The sequence below is a fragment of the Meles meles genome, chromosome 17, assembly GCF_922984935.1.
Source record: "Meles meles chromosome 17, mMelMel3.1 paternal haplotype, whole genome shotgun sequence".
NCBI lineage: Eukaryota > Metazoa > Chordata > Mammalia > Carnivora > Mustelidae > Meles > Meles meles.
Genome location: NC_060082.1, coordinates 42,812,029 through 42,831,853, shown reverse-complemented (window position 1 = coordinate 42,831,853; position 19,825 = coordinate 42,812,029). Strand labels below are relative to the sequence as shown.

Sequence of the window (19,825 nt, the reverse complement as noted above, 5' to 3'; positions counted from 1 at the left end):
TAGTCGCAGGGGCCTCACACTTCATGCTAGGCACCTTGTGGTATTTTGTTAAACAGGAACTTAAAATTCCTGCTGGTTTATCCAGCTGTTTCTGGTTCAGGTAAGCAAATACTGTAGCGTTCTCTTTCCTACAGGTACCAGTTTCTTCTGGTTTTTAGATGGTTTTTTTCCCTAAACAGTTCTTTAAAAGGTCCAAGAAATGTCATTAATTAGCAGTTGTTCAGCTTTTTTTTCTTGTTGTCATAGAGGCATTGCTCTTTCCAACTTTCTCCATCTCCAAGCTGTACTCTCTAGTTTTTAGTACTTGTATTACTTCTGTAGATAGAAGGGGTTTTTAACAATCACTTTTAATTATCTTATACTTACTTCCTGGTATTTAAATTTGTGTATTGTCAGTATATTTCAGAACTCTATTAATAGTAATGGGTTTTTGATTTCTTACAACATTTTGGGATAATTATCTTTGCAAAATATAGTTTATAGTGTATGTTCTTCTGTAATCCACCCCTCCCTTGGCATTACCACAGATAATAATTTAGTTAAGTGACAAAAGTAATCTCGACTACAAAAGACAAATTCAGTATCTGAATTGGTAGTAGCAATGAAATCATCTATTTGAAATTTGTTTGCTAACGAAAGTCTCAAGACCTATTTAGCCAGGACAAGAATTTTTTGAAGTGTGAGGAAAATATTTATGGTATCTACAAGTTATAATGTAACATCTTAATCCATTGAGCATTTTTATTTGAGTCTCAAATAAGGCAAGTTTCTCTAAAGTTTGCCAGACTTTTAAATGTGACTGACAGTTGTGAAGACACATTTAAGCCAATTTGGTATTCTACTAATGAACCAGGGGATTTCTGTTGAAATTCAGACAGTATAGAGTATTGCTGTGTTTACTACAACATGGAAAGTATTGGATTAATTTTTTAAAATTTTATTAAAATACGCTCCTATTCCTCAGTATTCTTTTTTTAAGATTTTATTTATTTGAGAGAGAGAGAGCACAAGTGGCGGGGGAGTAGGGAGGGACACAGGGAAAGGGAGAAGCAGACTCCCTGCTGAGCAGGGAGCCCTGGGAGGGGGCTCTGTCCCAGGACCCTGAGATCTGAGTTACCCAGGCACCCCTATTCTTTGGTATTCTATAAACTTAAAATCAAATCTATTTAAGTACAAGGTTTTGACCATTAAAGAATGGACTCTTAGAAATGTAAAAGCAGGTTTGGTATGTGTCTAAGCACAATCTGATCTCATTTTCCTTTTAATGTTGAATCCATTCTCTGTCCCCTGCTACTCTGCCACTTACCCCTACTAATTCAGGCCTTCATCACCCCCGGCCATCACCTCGTCGTCCCAGGCTAATTTACCTGTGCTGTTTAAAATGCTCCCTCGTGTCTAATGGTTACAGAATAAAATCTAAGCTTTTTTATGTGACATTTAACACCTGCTTCTTCAGCATTATCATCTACCACTCGCGTAGGCACATTTTACACTCCAGCAACACCGAACTGTTTGAAGACCCTCACATACCACAGGATTGTTTGTTTGTTTGTTTACCCTTTTTGTGCCTTTGACCTCGCTGCTTACTATGTCCAGATGCCCGTTTCTGTACTTCTGTGTGTTACATATTGTAATATCATTAGACAGGAAGTTCTTTAAGTACAGTGCTGAGTTTTGTAGCCACAGAAGTAGTAGAGTGTTATTTGGGTAGATGACAACCTTTAGATTCCTTACATTTTGCCCAATGTAGAAATGAATTATATCACATTTCTAATGGGGTATCCTTCAAACTTTTTGAATACTTCTGGTGACCAGAAATTCCTTCTTCACAAGGAAGTCCATTATATTTTTCTGTAACTCCAAGTCTTACAAAGTTGTTCCATTAAGAATAGCTTCTACTTCTTCCCATCCCCTCATAAACAATAAATATTTAAAAATGTGTGATGTTTAAGAACTCGTAACTCCATTTGCAGTGAAAGTCATCATCTGAATTTTCATTATGTTAACTCACTCTTTATCTCAGTCTTACTTGAATCCTTTGCAGGTATATAATGTCACTTGAAAATAGAGGTGAGGAGTTCAAAATTGCGTTCTGTGAAGTTGTGCTGATGTTGTGTAGTTTCCTTTGTTATGGACTAGTTTAAATACCAAAATGGGAGGATGAAAGAAAAGAGAATAGGACATTTACTTACTAGTACATATAAACACGCTAGTATAGGTAACAGCATTGTTCTCAGTTTCCCGTTTTATTGTATTTATTTTGAATTCTCATAGATTTCCATTTGTGAAGTTAAATTGTCTACAAAATCCTGTGAGCCACTTTGTATTTCAAATTCCAGTACTGAATATAATATCTTTTTTAACTAAGTAAACTTACATAGATTATGTGAAAGTGTTAAAATAAGCTTTACATATACAGTCATTTTTATTGAGCGCAAAAGCCTCATTAGGTTTAAAACTCTTGTCCTGTTCATCTTGGTTTTGTCTTGGCCTTGCGTGGGATCAGGAAAATAGGCACTCAGTAATTTTGTTTTTTAAAATCTTTCCACTTCCCTCTCACCAACCCTTTGGCCAATAGCAGAAAAATGCAGATTTCTCCTTTCTCTGAATTCAACACTTACAGACAGTTTCCAGTGTCTATACTAGTGTTTTTTCAAAGCATGGTCTTACTGAGTATCTACTTCAGAATTGTTAATTTCCTAGGATTTGTATTAAAAATGCAAGTTTCTAAACCTCAAATTTACTAAGTTAATGTTTCAAAGAAGGTGAAACGCAGGAACCTCTTTGGTGGTGGTTTTATTTCTTTACGGAATGCACAAATCTCTTCTTTCTTTTTATTAAATAGCCTAAAATTACATGGGAGAAACAAAGATCCCATTCCCAGCACATCCAGTGTTGATCCCACCTGTGGAAATTTGTAGAGATCCAGTAGTGTATCCATTGGGGATGGGGCAAAAAAATGTTTCCAGCAGTGACCACCACAGACCTGTTCTTCATTTCAGAGGAGTAACTAGGTATTATTGTCTCAAACCCTTCCAAGAGCCACATTAAGATTCTAAGTCCCCGTGGAATTCGGTCACTTTGGAAGATGTTACAAAGACCAGCTCCAAGGGCAACATTGGATAATAGGCTGTGATTTCCCTCTGATCTCCTCAATAGCACAAATAAAAGTTAGGACATTCTTGTAGTGCTTGTAGTAAATCAGGATCTTAAAGCTGGAGTCAAAGATGTGTCTCCCAAAAGGTAGCATGGCCTGATGTTTAATCAGCCAAATTTGACCAAACATTTGCTAATTTATTATAAAGGAATACAATTCAGGGAAAGCCAAATAGAAAAGATACACAGAGAAAGGTGCTGCTGCTGCTGCTGCTGCTGCTGCTGCTGCTGGTGGCGGCAGCAGTGGCAAGAGTATAGAGCTTCCTGGTCCCGGGCAAGCCATCTTCCCATCACTTGAATGTGTTCACCAGCCCGGAAGCTCCAGAGTCTTCATTTTTAACACACTGCTTATGGATTCATAAGTAATAAAGTACTATACGGTATCAGTTGTTGAGCTTTTTTTCCTTCTTATATTTGCTTTATAAGTATTTGCTGAATTAACATATTTCATCTAACTAAATTTTCAAAGACTCTAAATGGCCACAAAAAGCAGTGAGATTTGTTTAAAGATTTTACTTATTTGTTTGTTTATTTGTTTGAGAGAGAACGTGCATGAAGTGGGGGGCAAGTAGAGAGGGAGAGGGAGAAGAAGAGAATCTCAAGCAGACTCTGCGCTTAGCCCAGAGCCCTGCACGGGGCTTGATCTCACAACCCTGAGATTGTGATCTGAGCCAAAATCAAGAGTCTGATGCTTGACTAACCGAGCCACGCAGACGCCCCACTGTGAAGTCAGTTTAAATCAGTCATTGAACTCAGGAATTTATTCTGTACAACCAAAAGAAATTTATTATAAAACGCCATTCCTTTGATTTTTCTATTCACCTTTCGACATATTAACATCCTTATTTCCTTTTGGCTGTATCTTCTTCCAAGTCATAAAATTTAAAAATTTCTGTATTGCCTCTCCTCCCTCTCCCACTTACTTAAATCCTCTTACCCTTTTCCACTCAATCCCTACTTTTTTGTTCTCTGTCCTTGGTTTCTGGGTTTTAATAGTTACTGATGCACCTGTAGAATGCGTTTTACCAGCTGCCACTCAAGCATATTCTTTTCTAACTGTACTTCATTTTGCGTTGCCCCTGTTATATTCCTTGCTTCTACTTTGAGAGCAAAAAATAACACCAATAGCTGTTATAATTAGTTCTACTTAGTCTTCTAGGAAACGGTTAAGATAAAATTTAAATCGCCTTAACCTAGGGAGCCTACTTTATGTTTTTAATCAGTTTTATAAGATCATGAATATGGTGACTGTGATATACTAGGACATTCATACTTTAGACAACGCCTTTTTCTTTCTTTCTTTCTTTCTTTCTTTTTTTTTAAGATTTGATTTATTAGAGAGAGAGAGAGTGCACAAGCTGCAGGGTAGGGGGAGCAGAGGGAAAGAGAGAAGCAGGACTCCCAACTCAGCCCCAGGACCTGAGCTGAAGGCAGACGCTTAACCAACTGTGGCACCCAGGTGCCCACCAACTGCCTTTTAATTACAAAGAAATTTAGGTTGGGTGCCTGGTTGGTTCTGCTGGTTAAACGTCCAACTCTTAGTTTTGGCTCAGATCATGATCTCAGGGTCATGAGATTGAGCCTAGCATCAGGCTCTGTGATAAGTGTGGAGTCTGCTTATGTTTCTTTCTCCCTATCCCTCTGCCCCTCCTTGCTGCTATCTCTTTCTAAAATAAATCTTTTTAAAAATTTATATAGTATTTTATTAAGAAAAATTGCCGGGGCGCCTGGGTGGCTCAGTGGGTTAAGCGTCTGCCTTCGGCTCGGGTCATGATCTCAGGGTCCTGGGATCAAGCCCCAAGTCAGGCTCTCTGCTCAGTGGGGAGCCTGCTTCCCCCTGCCTCTCCGCCTGCTTGTGATCTCTCTTTCTCTCTCAGTCAAATAAATGAATAAAGTCTTAAAAAAAAATAATTGCCACTTATTTGTTTGCTGCCTATAATATGCTAGTTCCTATTTTGGTTAGATACTTTACTGTGTTTCCTTTGAGTTTTCATAAAAATTCCGTCAAGTACCTAAAATTATCCACCTTATAATTGAAGAAATTGAGTTTCCATGAAGGTGAAGCCAGTACCGTGACAGAACCAAAATACAGTCCATGTCCCTGTGTCTTAAATTCATTACTGTTACTTCTATATTACATGGTATCCTTAAAGTAGTACAGAACTCTTGAAATAGTTTTGCCAGAGTATTCTGGAGGAAATGTGCAAATAGTGCCCTTAGAAATGCACAGTTCCGGGGCGCCTGGGCGGCTCAGTGGGTTAAGCCTCTGAACTTCGGCTCAGGTCATGATCTCAGGGTCCTGGGATCGAGCCCCGCATCAGGCTCTCTGCTCAGTGGGGAGCCTGCTTCTCTCTCTCTCTCTCTGCCTACCTCTCTGCCTACTTGTGATCTGGTCTGTCTGTCAAATAAATAAATAAAATCTAAAAAAAAAAGAAAAGAAAAGAAATGCACAGTTCCATGATCAGAGGCCCTCTGCAGTATTGATCGGCAGTATGGAGTAATTGTTTTCTGTGAGATATATGATTGCAAGCACATTGTTTTTAAGCTTTATTCAGGGGCGTATCCAGGGTCTGGAGGTATTGATATGTGAGGGAAGTTATAGGTGACTAGAGATAATATTTGAGTTGTTTTGTGTCAAGGAAAATTAACTTGATTGGGGCTGGGTAATGAGAAGGGAGGAGAGTTTAGAAAGCATTGGGAATAAAGGAAAGTTGGTGGATGTATGGGATGTATGTGATTTTTTTGGTGTGTGTATCTCAGTCCTCCTTCCCTTGTACATATTCTTGGCAACCTTATTCCTAGAGTAAAGATCACTTTGGTTTTTATATGCTGCGTGTTTTGTTTTTTTTAGTAGTTCTTTTTCTATTTCTTTCGGAATCCTGTTTTTTTCTGTAGTTTACTTAAATGCATTGAGGGGTATTTAAATGAGAATCTTATGCAGTTGGGAAGTTGCTATAGGAAAGACAGGATAACTGAAGGCTTCTTAATAATAAATCACAACAAAAATGGAACCTGCAGGAACCAACTATGTGGACAAATGGAAAAATGCCTTTTGTCTACAAATTGCAGTGATCCTACATAAACATGGAGGTCTCTGTCTGGCTTAGGACAGCTGGCTAAGTCTGATCGTTCCCCTCCATACAACCTTTAAACCAGCATTCCTTTCTGTGCTATTTTTTTACTGTCTTGGTCAGTAAGTGTACGGAATTTTTAATAGTCACCAAGTGAGGTTACTTCTGCGTCCATCTCAATTGGGTTATAGATACTTTATGGTTTTAAGAATAGGTATTGTTTGATTGATTAAGGAACCTACAGCCAGGAAGTGGACTGAATATAGAAATATTATTTTCTGAGAGGTCATTGGCTTAACTAATCAGGGTTATCAGTAGAGGTCAATCAATATTTTAGATATGAAAAAGCTAATCAGGAGTAGTTTCCATGAAGTTTCTGGTTAGAAATTGATTCATCATTAAGAAAATGATATTTCCAAACACAGTTTATGTAAATTTTTAAGTCTGTAACAAATTTGAGGAATGATCATTACCAGGAAAAAGCTAGCTACTAAGTATTAACTTCTTAGCACTAAATTTGAAATCTTGGGTTTTTCATTGTGTTTTGTCAGCAGGGGAGGGTGCTGTAAGCAAAGCACAGCTGGGTTTATTTATAACTAATTGCATGGGTATCTGTCCTTGTTTGTGGCTTTGAAATTCCCATATATTTCTTATTCTGAACAATTACTGTATCAGACAATATTGAATCATAGCCTTATTTTTCTAAGCTCTTTAGAAATCATTAGTCTGCTCTTTATTTTGAGGAACCATTTTAAGATTTTGTACTACTTGTATTATTATTATTTAAAGGTTCTATTTATTTGAGAGCCAGAGAGCATAAGCAGGTGGAGGGGCAGAGGGAGAGGGAGAAGCAGATTCCCTGCTGAGCAGGGATCTGGACCTGAGTCAAAGGCAGGTGCTTCACCGACTGAGCCACCCAGGTGCCCCTCACTTGTATTATTTGTGCTCTGCTTCTTTACACAAGAAATTAAAATCTAGGTTCAAAACCCTTCATCAAAATGACCTCTGAGTAAAAATCAAGAACATAAATATTATTGAGGTCAAATTCAAAAGGGAAGAGACTGCCTTATGACTGAATCTATCTCAAGGTGTGTTTACAAATAAATATGAGAGTTGTCCTCACCACTCTTGTTATTTTCTAGGATGTTTCAGCCAAGCCCAGGAAATGTAGTACTTATTTAACTTATTTAACCTTGTGTTCTTAAATCCTTTTCAAAGCATTCATCATTTTGAATCTGTTTGCTACCATGTTCTTCCATTTCATCTTCCACGTAGCTATGTAGTGCCCTCACCCTTTTGCTGCCAGATCATATATGCCTCTTAAACTCTCTCCTCCACAGTCTCCAGTAAATCTGGTAAGTGACAGCTGTTTTCTACTAAAATCAGATGTATCATATAGGAATTGAGTGATTCTCGTATATTACAGATCAGAGCTGACGTAATAATTAGAGATGAATTTATTTGAGTGTGAAGGCAAGTAAGTGTTTTGTACCAGTCCCATCAGTTACACATCCTTTGCTATTTGAGGTTTTGTGGAAGCTCAGAGTTTGATTCTCACAATGTGAATTTTAAATCCCATTGTAAGATAAAATATTTGTGTCTGTAATATTCCTGTTGTACTTAAAGATTAAATGGAATTATAACCACTTTTACGGCCAAGGATATGCTAAAATCAGGGACAATCAGATATTTAATGGTGTAGCTATGTTTGTTTTTTTCTAAAACTAGGTTGATACCTAGGTTGTTGCCCCCTCCTGCTGTTAAATAGTTTTAATATCCATTCCTGAGAACAGTTGGTGTAATGTATGCTCAAAATGTGAACACAGTTTCCTTTGGATACCAAATATAAAAAGGTCTTGACAGAAAAAAATAAGCTTGAGACAGGGAAGAGAGTTGATAATCTACTGATTCTGGAGGAGGCAGATTTTTGGTGGAGGTAGACCTCCTTCCACTTTCTTCCTGTGTGTGTATATGTGTGTGTGTTTCTGTCTACTCACATTACATTTCTGAATTGGCACTGAGACATGATTGTTGGACTGCTTTGAAGTCTTAAGTTCTTGATATATTGTTAACCTTTCAAAATGGTAAAACATCTTAGAAGAAGTCCTGCAAAGAAATTGTAGATCAATCTGTACACGTGTATATGGTCAGAGGAGCAGTTTATAATGAAATCATTTTTAATGAATGTGAATTTTCATATAGAGACAGATCAAGTGGTAAAATTTAGTGGGCTGGTATTTTGTGTTTATAGTCATGATCATATTAGGCCCTTTTACCTTTAGATAAAATCTGAATTTCATATGCATTTATGTCTTCTCTCTGTTTAGTACTGTCCTTTCTTAAATCTAGTCATGGGTATAGGAAATATCCAGCACCTAGAGCATCATCAGTTTGCCATTAAAAAAACCTGGTCCACTTTGTCTTAGAATGATTATAAAAATATCTTCTATATGGAATGTTTCCACTATTCATTCAGAAAATCTTACTTAAAAAGCTTAAGAAGTTTGAATTTGAAAAATATGATAAGCCACCAACTCTAGGAGTCCTTTTGATTAGCAGAGTAATTCATTTCCTCTTATTAGATAAGTTAGTTATAAGAACAGGTATTTGAATCAGTAAAAAAAGAAGTATGATGTGATGAATATAATAGGTTTTATTAAAATAATTACCCATTATTTTATTAATCATAAATTATGACTATATCATTCTTTTCATAATAGTCTTTACAGTTTGTGCTTAAATAGGTGCCCATTATCATCTTAAGGAAGTATACCAGTGGGGAGGAAAGAGAGGGTTTGGATTTAACTGAATGACCTTGAAAAGATTTCGTGATGAAGAAACTCCAAATCTCCCAGATCTGAGTTGGGATTGGCAGGGAAGAGTAGAGTACTGCCACAGCCTTGTATCCTGACTGTAGAACACTCTCTTCCATCTTAGTTCTGTAGCCAGCCCCTTCTCTCCAGTGATATCACTCAAAATCATACTTCTAGGGAGATCCATAAAAGACCAAATTCTACATATAGAAAGGACTCTAGGTATATGAAATTTGAGATGTAACATCCATATATAATATGTGAGAGCTGAGGCTTTCCCATAGATATCAAATGTTCACCTAAGACTCCTTTCTCCTTGCATTCTGATTGTGTAAATTTGGGTCGGGGCCATGCGTGTGGTTTATTAAATCAGTATCCTACAAGCTGGTAATTGGTATATTGTATCAGTCTTCATATGTTGATTCATAGTTTTGCTATTCTATAGCTGTATATATGGCTTTGAACAAGTTATTAAGTCTCTTTAAGACCATGTTTCTTTTGTAAATTGAGGATGAAAATAACATTTTCTTCAATAAGACTGCCAAGTGGAGACTTAGTGAAATAATTCATATAAAGCCTTTGTATAGTAACTGGCCTGTAGTGCTCAGTGATTGGTTATGTGATAATGATAGAAGGTTGGTTTTTTGTATTTGGTTTTACTGTCTCTGTAAGATAGTAAAATGAGACAGTAGTAAAATGAGAATCTTAGATTCTAAGATTTGTCTGTCTTACAAACTCAATTCAAATAATTCAGCCTTAGATTCTCTATAACAGAGAAGGCAGGGGGGTGGGGGGGGGACTGTAACATTTCAGTTTAAAGAGCAGGACCTCTTATTGATAGATTATAGTTTTGTGCTCCTTTTTTTTGTAGACATATTTAATATATATTTTATGAAGTCAGTGCTAAAAGAAAGGTCAGGGACAAAAAGAAACTGTCAGGCTTACAAATGGTGTTTATTTAGAAATCTTTGAGGATCATTTCAGGACGCATGCTTGAGTATCTTTGTGTGGGCTCTCACATGATGCCCGTATGCAGCATAGGTTTATGGCTGTGTTAAGGTAGATGAACACACTCTGGTCAAGTTGGTGGGTTCTCCTGATGACTCATAGCCGTACAAAAGTGAAATACATGTAACTCTGAGATCAGAAACAACATGAACTTGATAAAAAGACAAGATCTTCTCTAAACTGGCTTTAATAAAAGAATGATTCTGCATGTCAGGAAAGCCACTATGGCACAATAAGATGAAGCAGCAAAATGTTAGCACTTTGAGTATGTTCTTTTTTTGTATTTAAATTATAGGGTACCATGAGAAAGTTTGTGAAGGTTTGGGGATACTTTGAAGAAAATAAACAGGAGTGAAGAAACTGGATAACTGACCAATATCACTTAACAGAGCATTGATAGAAGAAAAACTGTTAAAAATTTCTATGTATTGTATTTGCATCTCAACTCAAGGGAGAGGCAGAGGATGGTCATAAAGCAACTCTAGATCATGCATGAACAGAAAGACTGAAAGGGCAAATTCAACTTAGTGTTCTCTGGCTACAGGATGCTGAATCAAAATCAGATTTGGCTGTATACAGAATCCATGAACTCATATATGAAGGGAAAAGCCATTCTAATTTTCCAGATATATTTTATTTATTTATTTATTTTTAAAAATTTATTTATTTATTTGACAGATAGAGATCACAAGTATACAGAGAGAGAGAGAGAGAGAGAGAGAGAGGAGGAAGCAGGCTCCCTGCTGAGCAGAGAGCCTGATGCAGGGCTTGATCCCAGAACTCTGGAATCATGACCTGGGCTGAAGGCAGAGGCTTTAACCCACTGAGCCACAAAGGTGCCCCATCCAGATGTATTTTAAATATAAATATCACCACTCTTCCATCCCACCCCAAAATGGAAAAAAAAAAAAAAAATGAGGCAAAAGCCCCTATTTTATGTTTATAATCTTGATATGAAAAGAGTCTAAAGTATATATGGTCTTTTATTTGAAGTGACACTGTAGTCATCTCTCCAAATTAGCACTCCTTTCTGGCAATGAGAAGAAAGGTATCAGTTCATTTAAAAAAGAGACAAAAGCTCTATGGAGGGGCTATTAAGGAATTAACAGATATAATGTAGATTGTGAGTTGTTCTTGTTTGAAACCGAGTTTACCTTATATTTTTATATACTTCTCTGTTTATGTTTAAGGAAGATAGTAAATTCAGCCATCTTCCTCTGTGTTCTGTGTCCTCTAGGGAGTTGTATTTGCAGATACGGTGTGTTGTACATAGGGATTTACCAGTTTCATCATATGAATGTTTGAGGATTTAAATGGACATACAGTTTTAACTTAGTGGACACCTTAAGAAAATTCAGTGACTGTAGAACAAACTGTTGAAGACAGACTACTTTCATTAATTTTTACTAGCGATCTCAACTGCAGCTCTTACATTTAGAAGACAAATGTGAATAGTATTTCAGTGTACTTTTGCCATGTCACTAATAGTATTCTATCACTTGAAAGGAAGACTCGGTCTTAAAAAATCATATGTCTTAGCTTTGTTTTTCTCCCAGTAAAATCTTCAGAGTTCTTGTCTTCCTTAGTTTTATAACACAGACCATAAAGTTGCTTTGGGGGAGAAAATGTTTCAGAATTTTTTGAGATCCTTATTTGGCAAGATTGTGCTTTTAAACATGTAAGAGGCGGGGGAGGCATGTGTCATTTATCACTTCTTAGGGTCGTGGGGTTATGATCAAGAGTACTCTCTAAAGTCAGGTTGTCAGATTTGTATTTGTATTGGCACTCAATACTAGCTATGATGCTTTGGGCAAGTTAATCACCTTTGTGTGCCTCTGTTTTCTCTTCTATGAAATCAGAATAATAGTATCTTCCATGTAATATTGTGGAACCAAATTAGAAAATATTTGGAAAGTATCGGGATAGGTGAGAAACTCAAGGCTAATGACCAGGCAACAAACAATAAATGTTGCTATCATCATCTTCAACACTTTCTACACTAACCCATATAACTGGACAATCTGCACTTGCTTTTAATTCACTAGGTTTAATCTAATACATTTAATAATTTATATATATCTTGCAATGTATAAATATATAAATAATACATCTTGCAATATATAAAATACATTCCTTTTTAAAAAAAGATTTTATTTATTTATTTGACAGACAGAGAGAGTACAAGCAGTGGGGAGCAGTAGAGGGAGAGGTAGAAGGAGAAGCAGACACCCCACTGAACAGGGAGCCCAATGTAGGGCTCCATCCCATGACCCTGAGCTCATGATCTGAACTGAAGGCAGACACTTAACTGACTGAGCCACCCAGGCGCCCCATAAAATACATTCCTAAATATATGACATATATTTAGATGGTTTACAACCCAATATAAATATTTATAAACAACTATGGTATAAGCCTGAATGAAAGAAGAATTACCCGGGAAAGTATTAACCCTAGGTGGGGAGAAATTACTTCTAATTGGGAGAATTGTGGAAGACTTTATGAAGATGCTGGCTCTTGTGCTGGGCTTCATAAAAACATGCAGGGTTTTAGAAGGCTTAAGACAGAGGTAAAGGACATGCCTGGACAGAAGACCATAAACCAGCATCTTTTTAGTACCATCCAGGCATTATATACTAATTGCCATCTTAATTCAAAGTCATCACCATAAAAAAGTGTATACATACGTTTGACCTCTGTTTGCAAGTGAAATTAAGGCTCAGAGACGGTAACTGATTTACTCAAGATACAACTAAATAAGGAGTAGTAGAGTTAGAATTTGAATTCAGCTCTGCGTGGTTCCAAAACCCCCCCTCTTTTAGCTGCACTGCCTTCAGGCCGGAGAGCAGTGTGAACAAAGGTATAGATGAGAGAAACTATAATTTAAGAAACTTCTAATAGAGTAGTCTAACTAAGAAGTGGGGTAGAAACTCTGTTGGGAAATGAGAGAGGTTCCAGATGATGTAGTCTTGAATGCCATACTGAAAAAAGAAATGTGGACTTTCTTATGTAGGCATTAGTAAGTTCCTAAAGTCCACTGTCCAGGGAGATGAAATTATCACGTGATCATATTTTCATAGCAATGTGTAGAGTACATTATACTGAGAGACGATTAGATAAGTAGTCCCATTAGGTGGGTTATTAAATAATCAGTACTTTTTTTCTGTATTCAGTTTCCTTTTAAAAATGTTAAAGTTAACCTCATATATTACAAACATGTTTATTTAAGTGTTTCAGTATAGTGGGGCACCTAGGTAGCTCAGTTGGTTAAGCGTCTGATTCTTGGTTTCAGCTCAGATCATGATCTCAGGGTCATGAAGTTAAGCCCCATGTTGGGCTCTGTGCTCAGCAGGGAGTCTGCTTAAGATTCTCCATCTCCCTCTGCCCCCCACCCCCATCCCCCTACTGCTCACACTGTCTCTCAAAAAAAAATTATCATCATCATAAAAGTGTTTCAGTATATTTGCTTATGAAAAACAGTTTTGGGGTACTTGCCTGGCTCAGTAGAGTGTAGAACTCTTGTTCTCGGGGTTGTGGGTTCAAACCCTATGTTGGGCTTGGAGCCTACTTAAAAAGAAAAAACACTTTGAAGTATACTTGAGGATACAGAAATTGTCTCTCACCCACTGGAATACAAACTTTTTTTTCCCTTTTTGTAATTTCACTTGCTTAACTCAATATATGTGGATTTAAGAGTTTTATTAAGACATACGATTAAAGACAATGACTAAGTGCCGTGGGGAATGTGAGAGGGGAGTGAAACATGACTGAGGGAATACAACACTATTAGGGAAAAAGTAATTCTGTCTTTTCCTTGCCATTGACTGCTTGCTGTCCATAAATAAAATCCTAACTCTGGTATGAGAGAACAGTTTACATGTTACCTCAACCTGTTATTCTAATCTAATCAGCTAATATACAAATTGACTCATAATTTGTCATCACCCCAAAACACTGTTTTCCCCCCAAACTCAAGACATTTGCATAACCATGTCCCTTTGTCTAAAATATCTTCTGTCTTTTCTCATGAGAAATTTCAACCGTTACTTTTTCATGTTTCATTTGTGGTCTTATGTATGAAGGCTTTCTTATCTCTCCCAGATAGAGGATCACTTCTTCTTGCTTCCTCAGTTGTCCCTGTGAACTCTGTATTTTTCATAATAATATAGTAGTTTTCTATTTCAAAGTCCATTTCCCCCCTACTCCATAATCTCAAGATCGGACATCATATCTTACTCATCTTCAGAACCCCAGTACCTAGCAGAATACCTGGCACATAATATCTGCCCTAATGATAAATAGATGGATAGTGATAGATGAATAAAATGGCATGAAATTAATAAACTTTATACAGAAGCCACTATCATGATATGAACGTGCTGTGATAATGGACATTTGTTCTTTCTGTGGAAAAATTTGGAGAGAGTTAACCTTATCATCTTGGAGATTAGGGAAAGCTTTTTTCAGAAGCTTCTGTAAAAGCTAAGTTCTGAAGACTGAGTTAGCTCCAGGAACTTGTGCAAAGGCCCTTAATGCTACAGACTTGAACTTCAGGTGGAGTTGCTTTTGAGATCACCAAGTCATTTAATGTCAAATCCAAGAACCCATTACTAATAAACAGTCCTTTCATCTTCTTGTGATTTTTGACAGTTTGGCTACCTTCTTTTTCTTAAACTCTTACCTGGAACTATAAGCAACTTTACATTGGGGTGCCCGGGTGTCTCAGTTGGCTAAGCATCTGACTTTGAATTTTGGCTCTGGACATGATCCTCAGGGTTGTGAGATTGAGACCCGTGTTGGGCTCTGCGCTTAGTGTGGAGCGTGGTTAAGATTCTTTCCCTCTCCCTCTGCCCACCCCCACTCTCTCTCAAAAAAAAAAAAAAGAAGAAGAAGAAACGACTTTCCCCTGAAAACGCTCACTTATAAGATGCATATTCTTTGCCAGATATTTATATGTGTGTCTTAATAACAACTCTGTTAGTTCCCTTTCCTTCCCTTCGTTAGCTCTATTAGCTCAGTTTTATTTTATAGTTGAGAAGACTGAGATTTAGAGAGGTTACATAACTTGTCCATGATAACATAGTTTGGAAGTGTTAGACCATTGAACTTAAGTGTGCCTTCAGTGACTATTTATTCCACTTTGCCACTCTGGCTTATCTGTACAGTGTATTTTTGTCCACATGTTTTGTTAATTTGATTTTTAAGAATACGGATTGTCTTACATAGTCAGATCCATTTCATCCTGGGGGCCAATTAATAATATGTCCAGAAATATAGAAGTGACCTCTGTGGAATTGCTTTTACTGTAAGAGAAACCTAGAGACTTCTCTTCGGTGATCAAGGGGCTTAGAATTGAATATAAATTATGGTTTGTCACTTTAACAAGGGTGAAATCCCAAGTTCAAAGTAGGGTTGTTTGTTACCTGAAACTCAAACAAGGTAGGGAGAGAGTAGAATTACCAAGTAGAAAACTTAAGATTTTTTTTACATCCTGAGATAACCCTGAAGACATGCTTGATCTACCATGCAGTTGAAGTTCACAGTAACGATGCTAAGTTTTTCTGGAAAGATTTCACTTCTGATCACAGTAGTTACTTCAGGGACTCAGAAAAAGGGAGTGAGAGATACTTTTCTCCTATTCTTTGTACTGTTTGAATTTTTACCACATGTGTATATCACCAGTTGAAGTAAACCAATAAATATTAAAGAGGAAGAAAGGTGTCACAGTGACCTCTGAGGAATGGGATGTTATTGTCTCCATTTTTTTTAACCCAGCAGCTTATTAACTCCCTTACTAATTTTAATTATCCATTTCTACATTCCTGGAATATTCTATGTGCATAATAATATGATCCACAAGTAATAAATTTTAAATTTTACTTTCCCAATTTTATACCTAATTTTTATTCATTTTAGTGTAATGTTGAAGGGAAGTGATGATACCTGGCATCTTCATCTTTTTACTCACAAAAGGAAAAACTTTTGAATATGCAAGATTTTTGTAGAAACCTTACAAGGAAGTTTCTTTCAGTTTTCAGCTTGCACAGAGTTCTCACCATAAATGAAGCTGGAGTATATTGCTTTCTTTTGTACCTATTGAAGATGATGTAATAATTATCTATTAAACATTGATGTGATAATTTTTTTCTAATCTTAAATCAATTGTACCTCATTGGAATAAGCCCAACTTGGTCAAGATGTATTATTCATATATATTATTAAAATTGACCTGCTGCTATTCCATTTGGGATTTTTTTCATCTATTTTCATGAAAAACATTGGTCTAGAATCTTCCTTTCTTGCATTGTTCTTGTCACATTTTGATTTCATAATTATGTTAAGTTTCATGGAAAAAATTAAGGAGTCTTCTGTGGACAAATATGTGATATTAAAAGTACTCTGTTCTTGACTATTTGACTGATCTTGTAGATAAAGCCATGTAAGCCTGAGGTAGAAAAATTTTTTGACAGTTGACTTTTTTTTTTTAAATGCCTTTCTTTCAGATGATTCATGTTTTCTTTGTCTTCTTGCTCACTGTGGTCAGTTCTTTGTAAGGATTTTTCTACTTGGTTTAAGTATTCAAATTTGTTAACAAAATTTTTTATTTCCATTTTTTCCTACAAAATTACTCATTCTGAGAGCAGGAATTAGTTCAATGTAATGCTTAACATTTGGGAAAAACTAAGTAAGAAAAGGGCTATATTCTGATTTTTGTTTAATGATTATCTTCCTTCGTTATAAATGTTTATCATCTTGAACCAAGACTTACACATAAAACCATTTTTGTTTTATGGGAGTCCATGAAGATAGTATGTCTTTCCATTTATTTAGGTGTTCTTTGATATCTTTCAACATTGTTTTATATTTTCAACATGCAGATCTTAATATATTTTAAACTTGTTCCTAAGTAGTTCATGTTTTTGATGCCATTATAAAGAACACCATATTTAGGTGTTCTTTGATATCTTTCAACATTGTTTTATATTTTCAACATGCAGATCTTAATATATTTTAAGCTTATCCCTAAGTAGTTCATGTTTTTGATGCCATTATAAATAAATCTTTTTAAAATCCACTTGCAAATTATTCATTTTTAATTTATAGAATATATTGATTTTGATACAATGACATCATATCTGACAATGCTGCTAGATCAGGTTATTAGTTTTAGCAGCTTTTTTGAAGATTTATTAAGCTTTTCTACATAGGCAATCATGTCATTTACAAATAAAGATAATTTTACTGCTTCCTTTCTCATCTGTTTGTTTTTTCTTTCTTTTTCTTGACTGTTACATGGGGTAGGACCTCTAATAGAAGCGGTAAAAGCAAATATCCTTCCCTTGCCTCCAGTCTGGAAGAGAAAGAGTTCAGTATTTCACCATTAAGTGTGATGTTAGCTTAAAGTTTTCATAGGAATTCCTTATAACCTTGAGGGTATTCCTTTCTGTTCTTCATTTGCTAGGAGTTTTTTTTTCTGAATAAGTTTTAAATTCTGTCATATTAAATTCTTTGTCAATTATGATTATGTGATTTTCCTGTTCTGTTTAAAATGGTGAATTACATTCATTTTTTTTTAAATGTTAAGCCAACTAGAATATCTTGATAAGTCCCAGTTAGACATGATGCATTATTCTTTGTATGTGGCAAAATTCTGTTTATTTTGTTAAGGGTTAAATCTGTTTGTGAAGGTATTTGGTCTGCATTTTTTTTTATAATGTCTTTCTGTGACTTTGTCTAATAAACTGAGTTTGGAAGTGTTCCTTTCTCCTGTTATTCTGACTTTATCTTTCTTCTGGGAATTTGCATCTTTCATAGAATTTATACATTTCATTGCCTGTCAGTTTTCTTGGCATAAAGTTGTTTATATTTATTCTCTATCCTTTTTAATAACTGTAGGATAATCCCCTCGTTCATTCCTGATATTGTTAATTTACATTTATCTCTTTTTTAAGAGATTTATCAATTTATTTCAAAAACTAGCTTTTGTTTTTAATAATTTTTACCTATTTTTTACCTTATTTTATTGATTTCTGCTTTTTATTATTATCATGTTTATACTTATAATTTGCTTTTTTTCTCTTCTTAAGCTGTACCTTATTACATTATTGATGTTAAACCTTTCTGCTTTATTATTACAAGCATTTAGAGAGATCATTTTCTAAGTGCTATTGTGACTAGTTATACAAATTTTGATATGTTGTGTGTGCGTGCGTGTGTGTGTGTGTGTGTTTTAAGATTTATTTAATTATTTGTCAGAGGGAGGGAGCAAGAGCACACAAGCAGGGTGAGCAGCAGGTAGAGAGAGAAGCAGGCTTCCCACTGAGCACAGAGCCCATGTGGGACTTGATCCCAGGACCCTGAGATCATGACCTGAGCCAAAGGCAGACATGTAACTAACTGAGCCACCCAGGCACCCCAATATGTTGTGTTTTTAGTATCTTTTAGTTCAATATAGTTTTTCATTTCCTTGGGGGTTCTTATTTGAGGTCCGGTTATTTAAAATCTTCAAATATTTAGGGATTTTTTCAGGTGTCTTTTTGTTACTGTTTTTGAGTTTGGTTCTGTTTGGTCAGAGAACATACTTGCATAATTTCAGTCTTTTAAGTGTATTGAGATTTGTTTAATGGTCTGGCACATTGTCTTGGTGAGTAGTTCACATGCACTTGAAAAGAATGTATACTTTTTGCCATTTAAGTGAGATTTATGTAAATGTTAATTTGCTAAGTTTATTTTGTTAATATTATTCAAGTCTTTAATGTCTTTGATTTATATCTGCTTATTCTTTAAATTATTGACAGAAGAGTATTGACGTCTCCAAACACAAATGTGGACTTGTCTGTTCCATTCAATTCCATCAGTTTTGCTTTGTGTATTTTGACACCCAGTTTTAAATATATATGCTTTTAGGATTTTATAAAATTAATTATAATTAATTATAAAATATCTCTTCTCATCCTTGGCCATATTCTTTGTCCTAAAGTCTACTTTTTCTGGTATTAATAGAGGCATTCCGGCTTTTTTTCTTTTTTTAAGGTTTTATTTATTTATTTGACAGAGAGATTCCAAGTAGGCAGAGAGGCAGGCAGAGAGAGAGGGGGAAGCAGGCTCCCTGCTGAGCAGAGAACCTGATGTGGGGCTCGATCCCAGGACCATGAGATCATGACCTGAGCCAAAGGCAGCGGCTTAACCCACTGAGTCACCCAGGTGCCCCAGCTTTTTTTTTTTCTTTTCTCCTTAAGATTTATATATATTTGAAGAGAGAGAAAATGCACGTTCATGCACAAATGGAGGAGGGGAAGGGATAAGTGTAGAGAGGGAGAGAATCTTCTTTAAGCAGACTCTGGATGGAGTACAGAGCCCAACACCAGAGCCAACACAGAGCCAACCAGGTACCCCTAATATTTGGGTTTTTAAAAAAGGATTTTTATTTATTTATTAGAGAGCACATGTGTGGAGGTGGATAATGGGCAGAGGGAGAGGGAGAAGCAAACCCACTGAGCAAGGAGGCTGGAGTGGGACTCCATCCCAGGACCCTGAGATCATGACCTTTGCCAAAGGCAGACGCTTAACCCACCAAGCCTTTTGGGCACCCCAAAGTTTGTCTTGATAGAAGGTTGTTTTGGGGGATAAACTTGATTTTTTGACTCATTTTTAAATTGTATTAGAGTGACTCTAGAGTAGCCGTCAGCAAACTTTTTCTTAAAGAACCACATCACAAATATTTTAGGCTTTGCAGGCCATGCAGTCTCTGCTGCAGTTCCTCAATTCTGCTACTCT

At 36.2% G+C, this 19,825-nt stretch overlaps 1 protein-coding gene and 1 non-coding gene across 4 annotated transcripts in view; both read left to right on the top strand.

Annotated features, from left to right (window-relative positions):
- Nucleotides 1–19,825, top strand: part of COP1 (COP1 E3 ubiquitin ligase) — a 252,902-nt gene that overhangs the window by 223,894 nt on the left and 9,183 nt on the right. The gene's annotated exons all lie outside the window — the stretch shown is intronic.
- LOC123928557 lies at nucleotides 6,161–6,301 on the top strand. The gene has a single exon (XR_006815765.1). It is a non-coding gene; the product is annotated as a small Cajal body-specific RNA 3 (non-coding RNA).